The 14,661-nt window shown below is 33.6% G+C and overlaps 1 pseudogene; it reads right to left on the bottom strand.

Annotated features, from left to right (window-relative positions):
• LOC100947780 overlaps positions 1–3,721 on the bottom strand; it is a 35,378-nt pseudogene extending 31,657 nt beyond the window's left edge.
• Positions 3,722–14,661: the final 10,940 nt, after the last annotated feature.

Here is a 14,661-nt window from a genome sequence, read left to right on the forward strand (position 1 = left end):
TAAACCCAAGAGTTCGAGGTTTCTGTGAGCTGTGATTCCAGGGCACTCTACCAAGGACAACATAGTGAGACTCTGTCTCAAAAAAAAAAAAAAAAGAGAAATCCAAGGCTAATGATTATTCAAAGGTTTAGGATATCTAGGGGGAGCTAAATATTGCCATTTTAAGAATGCTTCCTTTAGATGTATCTCGGTCTTATTTAAAACTTAGGAAATCAAGACTGATATACAGTAGGAATTTCTTGAAGAAAACCAATTAAAATAAACTTATCAAAAAATTTAAAACCTTGCTGATACTGATGATTTCTGTGTTTGAGACAGTGATTATATCTGTATATGAGAGTAGTAAATACATTGTGTGTAGGATTCTTAGGGATCTTGCTCCCTTTCTGTCTCTCTGTGTATATATTGTATTTGTATCTATCTAATATCTCTAACTGTTTGTATCTCTGTATCTATATCATTTGTGTTAATGAAAGGAGACAGTTATGGGACTGTGTCTATTCCACAATGGGCTGGTAAGAAGAATTCTGATTGGTCATAGCATATGAATGAGTGGAATGCATAATTGTCACAATAGTCCTTGAATTACTCCACAAATAAATGTACATTTTCTTTAAGTTACTTGATAGGAAGGATTCATTCTGAATAGGTCTTGATAATTTGTTGCAGGATGATGAGGCCCAGTGGAGAGAAATAGCACCCTAACACTGTGTTTAAAAGAGAAAGGGCTTTATTTCAGCTGGTGGACTAGTGGTAGACCCAGAGTCACAAAGCTCTGCACTCCCTGACTGGCTCGGTTTTCTCCTTTTTATCTCCAATCAAAAAGTTCTGGTGCACAGGTACTTTTCTCATTGGTCAGATTGAATCAAGTTGGAGAGGCTGGCTCCAGCTTTTATAGAACACTGGGCTGAGTTAGTTTCCAGGTCCCAGGAAGTTAAGTTTCTACAAATTACCAAGAGCTCAGTCACCACGGGGAGGACCTCACAGCTGTATCCTTGGGGTCTCCTTGAGGAAATGTCTATTCTCTTAGACTTTACTTTTTCCAGGTATCCTCTCTCAAATTCACAGTTTTAAATGCCAATTTCCAGAAACACTACAATTGCCTTTTTCATCCCTTGTCAGCAGCTACGTGGATAGTTGTGGGAAATTTCTGATCTTATTGCTTGAGGACTGAAAACAATAGGGCTTTGCAATAGTTAGATATCTACTACAAAAGCGGTTCTCAACCCGTGGGTCATGACCCCTTTGTAACAATGAAATTACATCCTGCATATCAAATATTTATATTACGATTCATAATGATAGCAAAATTACAATTACAAAGTAGCAACAAAAATAATTTTGTGGTTGGGGGTCACACAACATGAGGAACTGTATTAAAGGGTCACAGCATTAGGAGGCATTAAGAAGGCTGAGAACCACTGGACTACAAATTATTGTGTAGTCTGACCCTCACGTACTCTTACCTGTGTCTTAGGATGATGAAAAACGAATGGAAGCATATAATAAAAAGGCTCATAATAGTGAAAGCATAAGCTATCTGCATACTTATGGTGGCAACTTTATTGGAGTGATCCTCAATGTTTCTAAAACATTTCTGTGTATGTCTGTGGGGGTATTTTTTGGAAAAGATTAGCATGTGAATTGGTAGGCTGAGTAAAGACTTACCTATGCAAATGAGCATTGTACAATCTATTAAGGGCTACACTATGACAAAAGTCAGAGGAAGGTCAAATTTGCTTACTGTTTGAGCTAAGGTGGTTTCTGCATTGAACTTTAGTACTCTTGACTGTCAGGTCTTTGAATTAAATTACACCACCAGTTTTCATGCTTGTCCAGCTTGCAAAAGGCAGTTAGTGTGACTTCTCAGCCTCTGTCATTGTGTGAGTCAATTTTTATAACAAATGCCTCTCACTCTCCCTCCCTCCTCTGTCTTTCTCTCTGGCATCAGCAGCTGCAGGAGCCATCCCAGAGCAAGCAGAACAGAAATAGAAGAAAATAGCAGAAGTTCTGAAATGATGAAGAGATCTAGTTTAAAGTACGAATGAAAATCAATCTGGGTACTCTAAAAATTTCTTAGGAATTGTTTGAAGATAGGGCAGGGAAGTCATTCCAATACAGTGAGATGTTGAGCCAGAAAAATAATGCTTGAAGAAATGTATAAGTTTTTTTTTTTAAGATAGTTTGGTCTGTAATATATAGTCAGAACTTCATCTTCATTTCAGAAGAACCACCAAAATCAATGAATCTCTTAACAGTCCATTTCAAAAATAGCAATTTTAGATAAGCAGCTTTCTATCAGTATTTATGGGATAAGGAAGATGCAACTTTTACCTTCTTTTACCATTCTTTTTCCTTTTAACATCAAACCTTTCATCACATATTCTACCCTGAACATAAAGTACATAGCGGTGAACTAGAAATATAGATTGAGTTTGTCGTAGAACAAAAAGATGACTTTCTAGGCAATGTAGGGTTCTGCATGATTAAGGGAGAAGGGAATAACAGAGTGATGTGAAATATCAGTGATAGAGTTTGTCAAGGAAATAAGTTTCTTTTTCAGATGGCATTTTCATTTAAAGGATATATACCAGTTTGAAGGGCTAAGGCTGACATTCCAGAATCACTGGTTAAGAGGAGTCTGTGCCACACTGGTTGTTAAATATTTTGAGTATTACGGTTAGCATATAGAATATATATATCTACATATATAATTTTATGAATTGATCAAGTTATAAATAATGATGATCAAGAAAAGTTTAAAGATAAAAAATAAATATGGAGATAAGGACAGTTGCTACTACAATACAAAATTGTAGTAGAAGTTCAGAACATTTTAAGAAAGGTTGGTAAACTGAATAAAGAGCACATTCTGATAAAGGGTGAAAGGAATTCATAGGTTCTGTTAGTTAGAAAGTCATTGGTGATGTTTGCCAAATAAAAATTTAAAAGGTTTCTAATGTCTTTAACTCTCAGAATCGATTTTAGATTTATGGGTTGATCATATCAGGCAAGATAACCCTTTAGAAGAGCAACGTCTATGTAGTGTATAACCTCTTTAAAGCATAGCCAAGTAGGTCTTCCAGTATATATCATTGATTATACATTTTATATTATGTTTAAGCAGTCCAAAATTTTGATATGCCTAATTTATACATCTGCTACTGTCCTCTGCGCTCCTCTTTTATTTCATTGTATGGACATCTTTCATAACTCTCAGAAATTACCACTCGTTTTTTTCTTCAAGTTCCTATATTCTTGCTTCATTCACAATTATGTAAACATGTTTTGAGTATATTTGCTTACATGATAGACTCTATTAACAGCTTTTAAGCTACTTAGAGACAGAAAATACATAATTATTCAAACTAGTGTCTCCATATTCTAACAAACAAACTAGCATGTGGTACACATTATGAGTGAGTACTTATTAAAGAACTAAAGGAGTTGCATTACTATCATATGGCGAAGAGATACAGCAGACATGTTGTCATCCATCAATATCCATCAATATCCATTCTTCCCTTATTCCATGGCAACAGGGCTTTAGGAGAATCCTTGACTGTTGCTGAGAGTATGTTTCCCATGAGCTCTTATAGCTAGAGTTAGCCATGTGGAGGGTTCAGTACTCCTACCTCATTCCCCGTCAAGGAAATTGCTGCCTTTGACATTCTAATCTCATCTTGCTCTTACCCGGAACCCTTACCTGGTCATGAGTCATCTTCAACCTGAATAAATGATACTCAGTAGCAAGCAACAAAAAGGCAGAAAGCTAAGTTTTTGATGATCATTGGGAGAGAGGTGCACTCTCTCCAATCCCTAATCTTCACTTACATTCTTAGATGTAAGAAATAAGTAAATATCTTTTCTCTCTTAAACAGTGCATTTTGTGTCCCTTTGTTACAATAAATTAGTGTTTATGCTAATTACTAATAAACACAGGCTAAAAAAGTGCACAAAGTACAAAAGACATAAACATGGTAATAAGATGTTCTAAGATCTTTTTAAATGCATAGCTGAGCTAGAGTATGATCAGTACACATGAGTGAACGGAGAAGTAAAGCTTCCTTAAGGATATTTGTGTACTCCTGATAGCTTAGAATTTTGGTTCATAAGGATCATACTCATACTTATGACCTAAGAGACAGGTCAGACCAGGCAAGAATTCAGAATTCAAATAGCTAAGGCCCTACTAAAAGGTGAAGTAGATAAAAGGGAAAATTGCTCCAAAGAAGAAAGACAGATATACTCTTCTCTCTGTCTTAGTCTAGGTTCTGGGCTTATGAGATAAAATCAAGACACCTCTCCCCAGATTTTGAACTATTAAAATAGTGTGTATTGTATTGAAATAGTGTATTGTATGTTAATTTTCACTATTGGCAAGACTTAAAAATCTCAAACTGAAATGTAATTTAAATTAATCAAATTGATCTGAGGTTGATACATGCTCACATACACATACCTGGAAAGAGAAATATCCATTCTCTCTGAAGGAATCACATGAAAACTGGGCTTCAGAGAAGTGCTACAGATAAATGTTCAGTGACTGTGAACTCAGTATAAGGAATCAGAATACACATAAGGAAAGAACACAAAAACAGAATGAGACTAACAAATACCACATACATTTTATCAGATATAGAATTCAAACTACTCATGTTTAATGAATTTGAAAATTAGCACTAAAATTAGACAATTAGTACATTGGTAAATAGCAAGTTAGATATATTTTAAGAATGAATTAAAACATAGATTCATTCAGAATGCAGATAATAGGGGAAAAAAGATAAGTGAAAGGTTTAGCGTAGGAAGAAGAGTAGGAGATGTCTAAAATGTATTTAAATGGACTCCAGGAGAAAAAAATAAGACATTAGGGAAGAAGCAATATATAAAATAATGATCGAAAGTGTTTAAGAATTGATGAAAGACACCCATCTCAGATTTACAGTGAGTAAAAACAAATATAGATTAATCAGACTGAAACCATAAAGTCTAGAAAAGAAAACAACCAAAAAGAGAAACATATATTTTATCCATATAGAAATGATAGCTAAGTCTCTATGTCAGCAATTTAAGCTAGAAAATGGTGAAACAAATATATTCAAAATGTTAAGAACAATAATTGTCAATTTATAATTTTTTCTTCTGGATTAATATTCAATAATAAGTATGAAATGAAGATATAAAAAGTAGTTTCCTATCCACAGATGTAAAGAGTTACTTTGAGAAGAATGAAGGCCATATGTAATAAAAATAAATGACAGGAATAATGTAGGACAATATATAGATATAGTGACAATATTGTCTCCCTTTATGTTTTAAAAAAGACGGTTATAAGATATTTGACAATGATAATAGCATAATAAAGGGAGAACTATTGGATTTAAAGCTTCCAAAGATCGTTTTATGATTAGGGTGAAAGAGGAAGATGTGGGAAAAGTTTAGACTTGTTTTGTTAAATATGTACATTAAAATTCCCAAAGTAGGCTTGGCACTCATAGCACAGTGGTTATGGCACCAGGCACATACTCCGAAGCTGGAGGGTTCAAACCTAGCCCAGGCCTGATGAATAACATTGACAACTGCAAAAAAAATTAGCCAGTCACTGTGGCAGGTGCCTGTAGTCCCAGTACTTCGGAGGCTGGAGCAAGAGAATCTCTTAAGCCCAAGAGTTTAAGGTTGCTGTGAGTTGTGACGCTACAGCACTCTACCGAGAGCAACATGTTAAGATTCTGTCTCAAAAAAAAAAAAAAAAAAATTCCCAAAGTAACTTTAAAGTAGTAGAAATAACAGTGTAAACTTTTAAAGAAATTCTTGGAAAAATGGCTTGAAGGGAAAGCATTCCACAAGAATGCCAGAAATTTAAAAGAAAAAGAAAAAAAGAAATAGTCGAATGAGGAAATTATAAAATAAAATGCTATAAATAAACCCAAATATTCAAGCAATGTAGTCAATTTTAATGAACAAAATTATCTCATTAAATAGACAAAAATGTCATGATTTGGAAAAAAATTCCACATGTCTGTTACTTACAAGACATGTTTTTATAATTAGTAACAAATAACATTGGATACAAAATTATAGAAAAAAGATATATAAGGCTGTTAACCAACAAAGCCTAGTATTAATAGGTATATAAATATTACACAAAATAGACTTTGAAAAAATAAATTTTAGGATAAATTTATTAAATATGGCCAGACATCTTATAAAAAATGAAATGTGATAAATAAATTAGCATACAAAATGATCTTAGTAATTCAGAGAAACACAAATTAAAGCATAATGAAATAAGTGCTCGACAACTCCCAACACTTCAAATCACTCATGCAACAGAATGAAGTCTGATAATACCAATTATTTCTGAGCTGCAGAACAGTAGAGTTCTGCTGGGAAAACTGATGGATAGCACCACATTGGAAAACAACTGACAATTATCTAATAAAGTAGAAAATGAGCATATTGCGTGTCTCAATCTTTTTTTTTTTTTAATCTAGAAACCTCCAGGCACTTGTGCAATTCAAAACGTATAAAGACTACAACCTGTGTTGTTCCCGACAGCAACAGACGTCACACACTAGATACCCAAATGTCCATTGACAAGAGAACAAAAAAAATACACTATGATTTTGTTCAATAAATAAAAAAATACACTATGATTTTGTTCATAATGTGAAATATTTTGTAGTAGTAAAAATAAATGAAAAGTGAGGTATGGGCATCATTTTGGGTAGTGCAAAAATGTAATTATTAACCTAATAGTAAATTGTGAAGGAATATTATATTATTCCATATGTACATGTTTGATTACTATACATTATATGCTTGTATTAAAATATCACATGAACGTATAATACTTAGTAACAAATTGAAAAAATAAAAAATTTAAAAGTGAACGATGTATACAAAAGTGTGATAAAATTATGAAGAAAGGGAAAGAATAATAAACAGAAAATTTACATTGATAAGCTCAGAAGAGAAGGGAAGAAGGAGTGGAAATGAAGGCTGGTAAATGGTAGATATAATAAATTGAGATATAATGTTTATAACGTTCACTTTCTTACATATGGTATTAAATATAAGTTTGTTAGTTTTGCTCTTGTTAGTTTTGCTCTTTTATGTGTTCGAAGTATTTCATAATAAATATTTTACAAAGAAATTAATGCACATGTATAAATGCTGAATAATTAAAAGAATAAACTCAGAGTGTTGATGAGGGAATGTGCTTTAAACTCTGACCTCAAGCAAGTTAATACTATGACTCCATTGTGGGCTCTGGGAGAAGAATTTGAGGCAGAAGTTCCTTCTTAGAGGTATCTTTCTGGCTTTGATAGGCAAAATGTTTTCCCAGTACAGATTTCTGCTCAATATGATATTCATATATTTTGCTCCACTGGAATGTTGGGGCTGCCACTTTTCCTAATGCATGATCATGCTCTCCATATTTCTATAACGTTCTCAATCTTGCAAAATTCAGCTAACATCTTATAGATGAAAGAAAACACTAACGAGGCAAACTTGGAGATATAATTTTTGAATATCAAGGGCCGAAATCAACATCTTAACAATACAGAGAAATGTAAAACCTGTTTATGAACACACTGCCTTGGGCAAGTTAATGAAGCAATTATCTTGCAAAATAAAAATTTAAAGTAACATTTTAAAGGAATTCTACTAATATAACTTTTCTTCTCTTTTACAATTGGTTAATTTTACAATTGGTTAATTGTAGCTTTGGATGGACAATTTGGCATTTAAAATTGAAAGTAATTTCATGAAAACCTATTTACATCCACAGCCATTTCTAAAATATACAACTTTGTGTGTGAAATAAAGAGGATATAAAGTGTTTAGAAAAAACAAATATATATAAAAATTCTAATAAAGCAACATTTCCTCTGGACCTCCACATTGATCATACGTAACTACTGCTAAAAAAATGTAAGGACACGGTGAGATACTTTTCTATTTTTTCCTGTTATAAAAATATACTTAAATGTGCAGTGCTGATTTTCTACTCTGTACCACAATTCTTGAAAACTTTGTATATATGGAATAGTTATCAAATTGAAAAATTAATGTATATAATTTTGAATTGACTGAGTTTTCAAACATGTTTAATTGAAAATAATGGATAATTCTGAAAACTTTTTAGTTAAACAGTTCCTCAAGAATGCTATCATAGATTTATACATCTTTGTAAATCTCTGGGAGTTAACCTTATTCCTTCAATTTCTGTTAGGTACTCAATAAAGATTTATTAGATTACTTTAAATAGAAAAACTAAAATTATCAATATACTTAACCCGTGTTGTAGATATTTTATATAAGTTTAATTGAGTTTAAATAAAACACTAAAACAAACATAAAACTGAAAATCATAATTTCAGGTTAATTCAAATTACTGAAGAGTTGAACTAAAGATGTTCAAAAAATGGAAAACATTATTTGATAAGAACCTAAACCCTTGCTTTTGTTAACATTTATTCATTAAGCATGTAATATGTTAGCTGGCATGAAAATCACAGAGATTGAGAACATATGGCCCTTGGCCTTAATGTATTTTCTAGTTTGAAAGAGAAAGAAAATAAAAATAGGTAAATATATATTATGTAAAATAAGCACAATGATCTTCTGTATATCAAAATTGTTTAAAGTAACAAATCTAATGTAGTACAGACACCAGTGGTTATCTGATTGCAATTGAGTGGAACTCAGGGTATATAAAAAATTTGAAACTATAGAGTCAGTAAAACTTCTTACTTATTATAGGTATATATTAAGGTATTGATATAGGATTCCCCCATTCAGGGCTGGATAGGGAACTACCTATTTTCTAGGCCCAGGTGAGCTGAGAAATCAGACCCCCATCTCTAGGCACATATGGGGTGCCCTTTCCAGGCCACACCCTCAGGGCTATAGCAAGGTCATGAACAAACAGCCTGAAATGTTTTGGGTGATTCTACCCTGAATGGGAAACACACACCTTACTCCCTTTCCTGCAAAGACCGATTACTATATATGCCCCTAAACAAAGGACCCGTATGGAAGACTTCTGACTTGGGTCCTCCCCTTTGCCAGATGCTCTGGTACCTTTTACTCCTGTATTCCTTTCTGTCTAATAAAATCATATCTTACCACTGATCTGTGGCCCCTGGTCTCATTCTTCGAATCTCTGAGACCAAGGACTTACTAAAGAAGAAAGTTACCAGAATTTCTTTCTACAGTATGTCCTTGGTCTTAGATATTTGAAGAATGAACCCACAGACATCAGATTAGTGGATTGATAGAATTTATAGGAAATAAAAGAATTAAGAGGGAATAAAAAGCACCAGAGTTTCTGACAGAGGGGAAGACCTAAGTGGCAAGTCTCCATGTAGGTTCTATGTCTAGGCTATAACATTTTGAGGGTTAAATTTATCCAGGACTTGATAGATGGGAACACTTTTTCAGTATTAATGAGAGTATTAACAAATAAGTGAATGCAGTCCCACCAGTTGGCACAAAAAGGCAGGTCATTCCCTTCAGAAGAGGCCTGAGCTTACATGAAATTGTTCAGGCCAAGGAAACTGGGTTCCTCTGTCTAGCCTTGACTGGGGGAACGCTGTATCATCACAGTAATAGTACCGTCTGTTTAAAATAAACAATTGAATATACTTTGGTGAGTATTCTTGAGCATATTTGGGAAATATGTAAAATATCAATGAATAAATATGATTAATCAAAATTTCACCACCAAAAACAATCACATGAACATTTTACTGTTGTTTATTGAGGTCTCTGTTCTATGCCTATGGATCATTTAACATTTAAATATACACATACATATATATATTGTTTAATGTCCAAAGTTTCTTTTATTTTTAAATTTTGCAAAATTCCTATCTTCCTAAATTCCTTACACAAGTCCTGTATACTTGACTGAGAGGAGGACTGGGTAAGGTTTCTAAGGGGTATCCATTACATACCCAAGTAATAATCATTCTGTCTATCTGGACGTAAACTAGACATATAGGTTAATGTGCCATTGTTTTGCTATTTCCTCTTTTTCAGGATATATATATATACATACCCATACACACAGATGTATATATATGTATATATATATATATACACATGTCTAAGAGACATAACATTTGCCATTTTAATCACTTTTAAGTATACATTAATTACATTACTACATTATGCAACTATCACCACTATATATTTTCTAATTGTTTAAAGTACTTCAGAGACTCTGTACCCACTGCAAAATGACACTCCATTCTTCTCATCTTCAGCCTCAGCCCTCTACTCTACTTTCTCATTTCTATGAATTTGCCTAAACTAAGTATTTTCTATCAATTAAATCACACAAAATTTGTTGTTTGTACATTATTTCAGTCAGCATAAAGTTTTCAAGGCTCATCCATGTTGCAGCATGTTCCAGAACTTCACTCTTCTTTATTCCCAAATTCTGCCTCCTGTATGTACATATCATCATCTTTTGTTTGTAACTAATCTGTTGATGGATAGTGGGGTTCTTTCCACATTTGGGCTATTGTGAATAATGCTGTATGAATATCAGTTTACAGTTATCTGTTTTAGTTCACGTTTTCAATTCTTTTGGGTTTGCACATTTTTTTATTAAATCATAGCTGTGTACATTAATGCAATAATGGGGTACAATGTGCTGGTTTTATATACAATTTGAAATATTTTAATCAAACTGGTTAACATAGACTTCACAGCATTTTCTTAGTTATTGTCTTAAGACATTTATATTCTATATTTAGTAAATTTCACATGTACCCTTGTAAGATGTACCGTAGGTGTGGTCCCACCAATTACCTTCCCTCCACCCATCTGCCCCTTCCCCTCCCCTCTTTCTCCCCTTTCCCATTCTGCTTGGGCTATAATTGGATTACAGCTTTCATATGAAAGTGTGGGTGCTTATAAATTTGTTTCATAGTAGGGCTGAGTACATTGGATACTTTTTCTTCCATTCTTGACATACTTTGCTAAGAAGCATATGTTCCAGCTCCATCCATGTAAACATTTTAGAGGTAAAGTCTCCATCTTTCTTTAAGGCTGCATAATATTCCATGGTGTACATATACCACAATTTATTAATCCATTCATGGGTCGATGGGCACATGACTTCTTCCATGACTTAGCAATTATGAATTGGGCTGCAATAAACATTCTGGTACAAATATCTTTGTTATAATGTGATTTTTGGTCTTCTGGGTATATACCTAGTAGAGGAATTGTAGGATCAAATGGCAGGTCTATTTTTAAAACCTTAAGTGTTCTCCAAACATCTCTCCAAAAGGAACATATTAGTTTGCATTCCCTCCAGCAGTGTAGAAGTATTCCCTTTTCTCCACATCCACGCCAACATCTCTAATTTGTGTTTAAGTTTTTGATGAACCCCAAAGCTGCTTTTTCACAGTGAGTTGCTACTTTATTTTATATACTTATATGTCATGTATGAGGATATCAGTTTCTCCACATATTCACCAGCGGTGTTATTTTTCATAATTTTTATGATAGCACCTAATATATGTGATTTAATATCTCATAGTTTTGAGTTGGATATCCCTGAACTAATGATATAAACCATTTGTATTTCTCCTAGTTTAATTTTTTGATATTTAGGATACAAGTAATGTTTGCAGAACAGCTGACCTAATGTTACAAAAAATTCTGATATCACTACTCGAGGCAACTGCACATAATTTGTAGTTTGCTATATAACATACATACATACACACTTACATATGTATATATGGTTTCACTGTCCACAAATACTTGTGACAGAGTCTCACTATTATGCCCTTGGCAGTATGCTGTGGTATCATAGCTCACAGAAACCTCAAACTCTTGGGCTTAAGCAATTCTCTTGTCTCAGCCTCCCAAGTAGCTGAGACTACAGGTGTCGGCCACGCGGCCAGCTATTTTTTTTTTTTTTTTTGTAGTTGTCATTATTGTTTAGCAGGCCAGAGCCAAGTTCAAACCCACTCGCCGAGGTGTATGTGGCCAGTGCCCTAACCACTGAGCTATGAGTGTGGAGCCACGAGTCCCTTTCATACTCCAAATCTCTGATCACCTTTCTTGACTCCTCTCTCCTGTCCTTTTCTCTTCTGCTGCATCTCTTTGACCTGTGACATTTATGCTAGTAACTTATATTCTGAGACAAGTGCACATTTTTGTTCCAACCATTCTCTTTTTTTATTAGAATGATCCCTACATAGAAGCCAATTTAGCCTTTAACTCCCTCCAAGTATTTTGGACTTAATTTTTTCTTTCAATTTGTCCATCCTAAATTAAATACTGCTCAAATATGATAGACAGCCTATCAAAAGAACACAGGTTTTAAATATTGTGTTTCATTTGGGAGTATATAAGAGTATATATATGTAAGTATACATATATGCATATGTACTTATATATGAGTCTAAGGAGTCTTGATTTTCCCTCAAATGTTTCCTAATGTTTACTAATATTCAAGTATAACTGGTTTGAAGATTGGTGTTTTAAAATATGTGCATTGAGAAAAGCCTCAGTCTTGACTTTATGGGAAATTTTAGAAAAGAGAAATTTTGATAAAAGAAAAGGCATTATGATATTGGTGCTATTTATGATATAGTCTTTTCACTGTACACAAAATCCCTGGCAGTCTTACCTATATCCATGACTTCAGTGATCACATATAGGCCTTAGACTTGAAAAGATCATTGGTTTCTATGCTGTATTTAAAATCTAGCAATAACCTTCCTAACAGATGATTCCATCTCAGTGTGATCTTCTACCCCTGTCTTTGTGTAGACATTGTCATCTGTCTAGTGGCTGAATCCAGGATCTTAGAATTCTTCCTAGATTTTTGCTTTGAGATTTCTTTGGTCTATCATGTACCTTCTCCTTTGAGGGCAGGAACTATCCGCTTGCATTCAAATGTGAATAGACACCATAAGGAGAAATTGACATCATAGGGAGAATACGTGATTCAGTGCAGCTAACACGGCTAATATGGATCCAGTGTTTAGTCCAGGAGCAGGAAAATGCCCCTACTGAATAGAGATACCACAGGGCAGAGGATCATTTTTACACTGAAATTACTAATAGTAAAATTGGAATAAATATCTGAGAATAAAACCCAGACTTTGAAAGCAGAGCTGAAGGGTCTAGAAAGTTAGGCTAACATGGATTTCACCCAGGCCCAAAGCCAAATCCCACCTTTGAAATTCCCAGTTAGAAGGGCCAGTTAAATGCCTTGTGTTTCATAAGCTTGTTTGGGTTGTCTTAAACTTGCAACTAAACAATCTTTAAATATGTACTTGTGTTTCATAAGTTATAAATCTCAAATATATCTCAGATCCTCGGGTTCTACTCTCTGATAGTTTAGCCTCTTTACTTCATTGTTCTTTTGACTTTGTTTTGTCTTACAGATCCCTCTCCATACTACCCCGCTGCACACTGCATAGATCTCTATTGTTTGTAGGGTAAAATCTGAACACTGGTGCAAGAGACTCACTGGGTTGGGGATTTTACCCTTTGTATCCTCCAGCACTTCATGTACATTTAAAACTAAACTGAATAAATTATTCAACTGTATTGAGCCCTAACTTTCTAATAACATAACTTGTATTAGATTCTAAATGAATCATGAAATTAAAATTGAATGCTTATTTGGATAAAGGGAATTTCTGCAAGATTAAGATAGGAGGCAGATTTGACCTTATAAAATTTAATGAAAAACCAGCTTGTGATAACAGACAAAATCCCTGGATTCAAAGGAAGAAAAATTGGATTCAAGGTTAAGATTCCTACATTACTCCCTCTCTGACCTTAGGCAATCTTTTAATCTCTCTAAGTATTAATTTCCTAAATGGTGGGAAAGAAAAGATTTCTTTTCTACTTACACTGGGATTATTGTGATAAAAAGAGATAATGTGGTATAGTCATGGAGCAATCTGCAGAGAATTATACAAACCTAGAATATGGATAAATTATGAAGATGTAAGTTTAACATATCATTAATGTATCATACAAAAAATGGCCCAGTGTCTCAGATTCCTTAAAACATCTGAAAAATATGAATCCAATGTATGAAATAAGGAAGAATAGATGTATTTTATCTTCACACTGATAAAATGGAATTTCCCTAGGTGTTACATTTGGAGGTAAAATAAAATGTTTTTTAAGTTGTTTTGTGCAATTCTTGTTTGGCATAAATATTTTTAAAAAGCTTTTCTGGGTAGATACACTATTTAAAATACTATTAGGACCTCTTCCAATGTATAGCCTTCATAAGCGGGAGAGAAGCATAGATCCATAACATAAGTAATATAATGCTCATTTGATAAAAGTCACTTGGATTCTTTGAAATACCACGTTGCCTTAATAGAATAGTCTTGCTAAGAAATAACCAAAAATCTGTCAATATTTATTTTTAAGAGTTAATCATTACACATTATATATGAACATTTAATAAGCACTTTCACTGTAATTTAAAATTTTTTAGGTCTATATGAGTGCAGAAGATACTGAGGAATCAGAAACATAAGAGAATAGCCACATACTGTACATAAGCTTGAAATTAAATCTTAGCTACCGTGTTTCCCCGAAAATAAGACACTGTCTTATATTTACTTTTTTTCAAGAAGACACACTAGGCTA

This window comes from Otolemur garnettii, unplaced genomic scaffold (genome assembly GCF_000181295.1).
Source record: "Otolemur garnettii isolate 467f Iridium unplaced genomic scaffold, OtoGar3 scaffold00048, whole genome shotgun sequence".
NCBI lineage: Eukaryota > Metazoa > Chordata > Mammalia > Primates > Galagidae > Otolemur > Otolemur garnettii.